This window comes from Rhagoletis pomonella, unplaced genomic scaffold, assembly GCF_013731165.1.
Source record: "Rhagoletis pomonella isolate Grant_MI unplaced genomic scaffold, Rhpom_1.0 Rhpom_scaffold_00005, whole genome shotgun sequence".
Lineage (NCBI taxonomy): Eukaryota > Metazoa > Arthropoda > Insecta > Diptera > Tephritidae > Rhagoletis > Rhagoletis pomonella.
The window spans coordinates 64486920-64496126 of NW_023458559.1; positions in this window are offsets into that span (position 1 = coordinate 64486920).

Below are 9207 nucleotides of genomic sequence, written 5' to 3' on the forward strand. Positions count from 1 at the left end.
CCATACCAATGGCCGAAAATTTTTAAAATCGCTTAATAACCACGCCTACTTCCCATATAACGGTAATTTTCAGAAATACGAGAGCTGCGATATTTTAGTAACTACTATAGATTATTCACTCAAAATTGATATTTACAATAAGTTTTAGACGAAAAATAAGAATATTATAAATTTTTGGAAAATGGGCGTAGCCACGCCCACTTATGGTTACATGTGTATATCTTGGTAACCGCTGCACCAATTTCTTCCAAACTTGGCACAGTTGTTGGCCTTGGTACAGCATAAAAAACCGCCGAAACTTTTTAAAATCGGACAATAACCACGCCCTCATCCCATATAACGGTAATTTAGAGAAATACAAAATCTTCCATAAATCAGTAAATATTGAAGCTAATTTATTCAAAATTGATGCTTGCAACAATTCTTTACCAAGAAATACGTTTATTTTAAAATTTTGGAAAATGGGCGTGGCACCGCCCACTTATGATCACATATAAGTATATCGGTAACCGTTCTACCAATTTGTACCAAACTCGGTGTGGTTATTGTGCTTGGCACATATAAGCAAAACGTTGAAAATTTTTGAAATCGGACTAGAATAACGGCCGCTTCTCATATAACGGTAAATTTCAGAAAAGCTTGAAACTTCAATATTTCGAAATTGAAGGACGCTAATTTACTCAAAATTGATACACCCCGGCTTACCATCTAGCGGAAGGTTTCGGAAAGGTGAAAAAACATATATTTAATACTTGCGCCGGGTATTTAATGTTCGGCTCCGCTCGAACTTAGACTTTCTTACTTGTTTTTGGCTTGATAATATTTTGACTGACTTTAGACGCTTGTATTTAAAAAAAAAAAATACCATGGCATATTTTAAATTCGCTGTGTTTAGTAAAAAAATCATAAACATACGCAACTGCTGTTTAAAAGTTGTACCTGAAAGTATGCAATGGGTAGGTTCAGAAGGCGCAGCAGTTGAGCGCAACCGTTGCTAAAAAAAATCAGTGATAGTAATGCGTCTTCTGAACGGCTTGATACATTATCTGTCAAATTCTTTCACACAACATGTTGTCTCAAATGATCAGAAAAATATTACGATCATGTAACACGCAACTGTTCAGTTGATCAGAAGTACAAAACAACGCGTTCAGAAGGTGCAATCGCAACAGTTACTGAGCTGTTGCGCCTTCTGAACGTGCCCAATATCTCAGCTCACTTCAGCAGGTACACCGCACTCGTGCACACATATAAGGGTAACGTAAAAGCAGCAGGAATTAAATTCATATGTTCGCGGCCTCAAGTCAATCTAGCGGCTATGTGTGCTAAGGGTTTGTTTCGCATATAGAAATACTGCCAACACGAATAACTTGACCATTTCGAAACTTGTGGTCATGGCAATGTTGAAGACGTCGAACTCGAGATTTGATTTGGATAGAAACCATATTCGCTGCGCTTCCGAGTTTGGGAAAACTCGAAAACTTTGCAGATCACATGATAGTGAGTATCGCAACTGAGAAGATTCTCTAGGGGCCTGGTACCCAGCATAGTACTACTGACTTTTGGCAATTTTTTTTTATGGCAGCCTTTACATTCCTGTGTATGAATTTGATTTTGGTACCAAATCCACAGTATTTACTTATATAGTATATCCATTCGGCTACAACGACGAGCACTGACTAATGAAATTCTTAGCCTATTTAGTACCTATCCTTGAGTTTGAAGAGTATCTTAAGCTCCCACATTGCTGAGTCGTCAGCTGAATTAACTCATCATGATTCGCGCATTAACATTTTCACCAAAAGACCAGCAATCAATAAAGAACTAAACTCAATTAGTGTGGATTACAGAAAAGAATTATCGAAAGCGGTTCACGTGGTCCAAAGTTATACGGTAACATACATAAAAAAAAACCGAAAAAAAGGACATAAACTCCCATTTTTTTCAAGCTGATTAAAACCGTAAACTGCTACATACATATGTACATGGGTCGTTCTTAAAAAACATGACCATTCTGAATTTTGTAATTTTTAAAAATTAAGTTGGCCAAATATGTTTATAATTGGCCTCATGTGGTTACGGATAGTATCAACAATAGGAATCCATAACCAGCAGTATTTTTTTTAATTTTTGGAGTTTTTGGAGTTAATAAGTCACAGAGTGGACCGGTAACAGAGGGGACAAATTAACTCAAAAATACCACATTTTAGCTTTTTATTCGAATTTTGGAGACTTTATTTGTCCACTTAATTAATGTACATAAAATATTTATAAAAAAATTATAAAATAAATAAAAAATCACTTTACTCACCGTTTTTCAACAGTAACAGAGTTGACACTGAATAAGGGTACGTACCCGGCATACAATTGGGTTCCTTACTCAACAACGCACTAAACAAGACTGAACAGTTCAAAACACATTTTGTTGATTTTAGCTAAGTTATGATGGAGAAGCATAAGAGAAATATACGCGTCATAACGTTTAACAAACATTTTTCAATAAAATGAGTGGACGTAACAGAGGGGACCAAAACCAGGGGACACAAATTTTCTTCATAAAAATTATACAAAAAAATTATTTTTCATTATTCTTTTCTATATATGGTATTAATATACACAAACTGAATAACAAAAATTGTAAATATTATTTTTTTTCAATTTTATTTCAACTGAAAATAACTATTAAATTTTTATAAATTGGCTCGGGACACAGGTTTTTGCTAAACCTTTGACATTGAAAATATTTTTTAAGTTATTTTCAGATAATTAATTATTTTTTTTTTATAATATAGTTACGTAGAATCGATAATAATTTATAAAAATGCAGATATTTTTCTATTTTCTTTTTGAAGAAACAAAATATAAAATAGTAAAGTCTGGGGACACCAATTGGTCATGTTTTTTAAGAACGACCCACATACATACATATTTCTAACATGAAAAATAAAGAATTACGAAATTGAAGCATGTAAACTAAATTAATAAATAAAAAAGTTTGCATTACCTTTCCTCGAATTTCAAAAACAAATTCAAAATATAACGGTGTTTCATACTCTCTACACCGCCGTAGCGCATCAACAAGCTTTCATGCCAACTTTTGTGTCCTTATATCATGAATTCGCCGAAAACGGAAAATAGACAAATTACTCTCTATGAGAGTGTCGAAGAGAGGACATTCCATTTGTTTACTTGTTGGTAGCCATACCCATGCATATGTATGCGCATACGGTAGTATGTAAGTAAGTATTTACGTTTGTATGACAAAACTCTCCACACCGGAAAAGCTAAGAGCTTTTAAAGTAGTGATGGAAGAAAGCTTTCGCCAGTGGGTGGCAAATAGGGCAAGGGTTGTAAATTGTAATAAGGAGTTATATGAGCACATATGTATATATGTATGTATGTATGTACATATTATATACGTTAATAACGACATATATGTAAATGCATGTCTTTGAATGTGCTATAAAGGTAAAATTATTTCCTTTACGATTTTTAGTGATGCTTTAAATATAACTATTTTTCAAAATCTAGTATTTGTGTAAAATTTCCTATTATAAAAAAACTATATAAATAAACTTTATATACATTAAAATTTTCTGAAAAGCTACAAAGCCGCAAAGGAGCTTTTATTAATTATAATTTGCAAAGTTTTAGTTTCTTTAAAAATTTTAAATATTAATTTATAGATAAATAGATGCTAAACGAAAAATTGATTTTTTCCGAAACTAAGTTTATAAAATTTTAATGAAAAAACGCTTTTTAAAAAAATTAATTATGATTAAAAATTTAAGGCTTTAAGTTGTAAAATAATAAATCTTATTAAAATTGGTGTGACAACATCAAGGCGCACGTCACAAATCGGAGGAGAAGCTCGGCCAAACACTAGCATATGTGTAAGCGCCAATCTATTAGTATTATTATTAAAATTAAAATTAAAAAAAAAAATAAATATAAAAAAAACCCATTTAAATAAATTTTGTGTACACTTACATACTACATAGCAGTTTAATAAATATTTTACTATATTTTTTTCAAAAACAAGAAACCGCGGTTTTTTAAATATAATAAATTTTAATTTACGTTTAAAAAAGGCTAAGCAATTAATTTCTTGGATAATAATTTGAAAAATTTAAAAAAAATCAATCAGCTTTCAGTGATTTTGTTACAAACAAACAAAAAATAGATACAATACTAAAATTTATGTTGACTTCATTTAACTATTTAAAATTAAATATGAAATGTGAGTACAAATTTACATCAATTCAAATAAAAAAATTAAAAAATATTTAATAATAAACAAATACACTTAGGTTCAATAAATGTATACATAATATGTACAAACTACATGTGTATGTATGAATGTATGTATTTTGAATTGACTGTGGCAATCTTTTTTCTCCAAAGAATTTGTACAGGATATAAAATTTAAAGCAAGTAAATAGGTACTGTTTACTAAATGGTTCCTATTCGTATATTTGTAGTATTTTCAATTCACGCTAATTAAAACCTCATTTTCTGTTGTTGCGATTTTCACACCTGCACTGGTCTTCACTGTCCTATTGATACGAATTCGAAGCGCCTATGAAAGCAATCAATGTCACCACCAGCCACTGTGTGTGACTCCAAATACCAACACAGCCGCCACTATTCGACACCACAACTTACACTAAGCACTATGAAGAAGCACTAGCGTACTCACTCGCCCACATTGCGCAAACAGAAATCCTTCACTCCCCGCGCACTCTCTTTCACTCACTCTCTCTACCACTCTCTTTGCTGCACACTTGAACGCACATCTCCAATACAAACAACCCCATTTGACCAACACTCCAGCTGTCACTTGCCCACCTGTCACAAATAATCACAGGCACACTCACCGCTGCAATGAAGACAGCTTTTAAGGCGCCCACTTAACCCACTAACAAAAGCAATGCAGCATGAGGGGAGCAGCTACAGCCTTGTGTACACTTTGTTGAAATCATTTGCCGCTGTCACTTCCACTAAAATTGTTGTGGATATCTCTATCGCGTGCGCTCACTCTCTCGCTCTCCCACGGGCGCTTTCTCCCCCACCGCTGTATTTAACATGCGCAGCAAAAGCTCCCTTAAATAGTGTGCTGGCCAATCAAATTTCTGCTTTACGTGCTCAAGTGCGCCAGCTATTGGCCAGTAAGTGCCTTGTATATTTCCAGGCGCTTTTTAGTTGTGCCCGTGAGTTCTTGCACTCGCATTGAGCTGATGCAACGCTCTATGTAGAGCGTAGGCATTGCCGACGGTGCTGGTGACTATTGTCCAGCACTAATGCAATTTTGCGTCATAAATTTTCATGCATATGCCTACTTTTAGGCGCCAGAAGCGTAGCTATGTGCCGGGTGCTTTCGCTAGTGCTGTACGGTAGTTTACTCGCCGGCTCGGGTTGGTTTCGGCTTCCAGTGAGCAACACTTGAATGCACTTTCCAGTCACTCCGACATGCCCACACACATACGTTTCGGCATACGTTTACCAATATATTACAGTTGCTGTACTTATTTGTATGTTCGTATGCGTGTATGCGCTTGTCTTGTGAAGTGGTAGCGCGTACTATTTGCTTTTAGGGAGCCGCCCTAACGCCATTTTCATATATTTCAGCCAAGTATCCATCTATGTGCGCGCTGTATTGCATACTTTTAGGTGTCCAAAGGGGTTGCGAACGCACTTTGACTGACTCACTGACGTACCGACTTGACTGGCTGACTTTGTGTTTTTGGTTTTGTTGCATGCAACGTTATGCACGTATGTGAATTCCTACAGATGAAGACGAGGTGACAAATTCCATTGGAACGCCTAAAAGTATGTTCATTTGATGAGTTTTGCGTCTCTATTTTTGTACGTACACATTTGTTGCTGGGCCTATTTTGATTCACCCGGCCGTAAGTTCATTTGGTTTGTCGCCTTTTGGCTGTAAAATTCAATGCAACAACGCCTGCTATTGCCTTTTGCGGCTAACTTACAGCCTAAATGTATATGTATATTGCCTTGCTTATAAGCAACATTCTCACACATACGAGTATGCACATTTATTTATTTGATGCTTAGTTTGTTCAGCCTAGTTTGCAGGCCTCGTTCCATCTGTGCTCGCACCTCAACTCTCTTTCACTAGGTTCTTCTCTACTTTGACGTCTTCCTCTTCTTTGTGTTCTTGTTTTAACTGCCGTTGTTGTTAACTGTTATCTTTTGCCTGCAATAAAATCGAGGGTAATTGGGGTCGTGCAACATTTCTAATGTGTTGCATTCACATATCTTTGCATCGCCGCTCCTCGCTGACTCTCCTCGTTTGTAGATCTGTCCTGATTGCAGGCGCATTTCATTCCTGAACACAGATCAGCATGTTTATTTTGGGTCAACAGCATGCAACATCAACAACACCAGAAGCAGCAGCAGGAAAGCCGCCATCTGAATTAGCAACAGCAATACGCCTCACTGTCCTCCCCGTCGCTCTGCATTTGAAATTCCTTCCAGCATATGAGCTTGTTTACCTTAATAGGCATTTGATAGGCGTTACCACCGCCATTCATTTGGCTGAAGCTTTGCTCTCTTCCACATTTTCGTCTCGTCTTTTAGTCATTTCAAATTTCTTGCCACTTTCATCAGTTTGAATGCTTTTACAATGTTGTTAAATATATGAGCGTGTTTCACATCCCATGAGGTTTCATTTTATTCCTTGTACATACATATGTAGGCATGTGTGCATTAGTGTATTTACATATAACGGGTGATTTTTTTGAGGTTAGGATTTTCATGCATTAGTATTTGACAGATCACGTGGGATTTCAGACATGGTGTCAAAGAGAAAGATGCTCAGTATGCTTTGACATTTCATTATGAATAGACTTACTAACGAGCAACGCTTGCAAATCATTGAATTTTATTACCAAAATCAGTGTTCGGTTCGAAATGTGTTTCGCGCGTCCGATTTATGGTCTACATAATCGACCAAGTGAGCAAACAATTAATGCGATTGTGACCAAGTTTCGCACTCAGTTTACTTTATTGGACATTAAACCAACCACACGAATGCGTACAGTGCGTACAGAAGAGAATATTGCGTCTGTTTCTGAGAGTGTTGCTGAAGACCGTGAAATGTCGATTCGTCGCCGTTCGCAGCAATTGGGTTTGCGAAACACATTTCGAACCGAACACTGATTTTGGTAATAAAATTCAATGATTTGCAAGCGTTGCTCGTTAGTAAGTCTATTCATGATGAAATGTCAAAGCATACTGAGCATCTTTCTCTTTGACACCATGTCTGAAATCCCACGTGATCTGTCAAATACTAATGCATGAAAATCCTAACCTCAAAAAAATCACCCGTTACATACATATGTGTTCGTAAACATTTATTCGACAGGAAAATCTTAATTATTTCATTGCTTTCACTTATCTTATATACAGCTTCAGTAATGAACTTTGATTGCCGCTATTTTACTTATATCCTTGTATGTACTACTTACATATGTAGATGTACATTAAGGTGGTGCTTGCAATATGAAAATCCTGGTGCACCCATTAAAATTTCAACATTTAAAAAATTGTAGAAGTATCTACCCGGGTTAGAAAAAACTGAATTTTGTTTAATAGCGAAAATTCGGCTACATTTTTATGAATACATTTCAATAATGTGTCAAATTTATCGGATTCCGATACGACATTTTTTATCGATTTTTTTTTAATTAATACTTAATTTTTGTTTTTATTTAGAAATTTTAGTGGATGTCTTTATTTTGTACGCAAAACCAAATAATGAGATTACCCATCATGTTGACATTTTTAAGGACCACCTTAGTGTGCATTTACATATGTATATACACGCATTCGAGAATATAAGTAAATATTATTCTATTTTATGGACCACCCTAATGTACATACATATACGGTTTAACAAATGTATGCATGCAAATAGTTCAACAGATAATAGGTACTACTTTTCTACAAAGCTAAGGTTTGTCAAAATGCTATTTAATTTCAACTTTAGCTTTGGTTGTGGATCGGTTAGTTAAAGTTAAGTTACGCTAGATAAGTTAAAGGTAGGTTATAATAGATTTCTAGTAATTTTTTGAAGATAGCTCTCTTATTCCCACCTCCCTTCAAAATAAATCGTTCGCACTTATTTTGTTTTAGGTGTTCACCCGAGTTTCTCTTCCTATTTGTAGCAAGCTTCTTGATCTTGAACACGAAGTTATGGAGCTGCAGAAGGGCCTGCCGAGGGGCGACCGGATTTGGGTGCAGATTTTTCAATAATTTTTGGATATTGTGCGGTCTTGGGCTTGAGCCTTATTTCTACTGAGTGTTAGCAACAGCGCACCTCTAAGCGCTTGACTATAGCGGCCTCGTTTCGTAATCCATTATGTATGCTTCAAAGAATCAACGGATCTAATAAGAAAGCAAAGTAGCTTTTGTTATGTTAGATGATTGCAAAAAACGCACATGGGCACATAGACATGAATACTTCGAGTGAAAAAAAACAATTGCCTTCCTGTATCGACCATCGATATTCTTGAGCCAGTAAAGCCCTTTATTTTCGAGATAGCGGACTGCAATTAGGTAGGCGGGTGTATTTTTATAGCATTTTAATAATTTTTCGGAACCGGTAAAATCGGACCACTACAACATATACATAGCTCCCTTGTTATAACTTCTCCATTTATGCAGTTAAGAACATGAAATTTCGCACTGTTTCCACTTATTATTGCAGTGAAAATTAAAAAAGATCGGGTCATAATGTATATGGGATTTTACTTTAAAACTCCTTCATTTGGACAGCTAAATCCGGGCAATTTCGGTAGTTATTTTCTAAATATTCGTACAAAGTCTACTGGGAAAATCGTCAAAATCGGTGCTATATCTCCATTATATAAGCAGCTAGAACTATTAAATTGTGGTTACCTGTTAACTTTTCTATGATACATGGCCTACTGTGAAAATCATTTAGATCGAAGAATGTACATCTTCCATACCACTTTTTAGCTCCCGTTGTGTTGTGTTGTGTTGTGTTGTGCTGTGTTGTGTTGTGTTGTGTTGTGTTGTGTTGTGTTGTGTTGTGTTGTGTTGTGTTGTGTTATGTTGTGTTGTGTTGTGTTGTGTTGTGTTGTGTTGTGTTGTGTTGTGTTGTGTTGTGTTGTGCTGTGTTGTGTTGTGTTGTGTTGTGTTGTGTTGTGTTGTGTTGTGTTG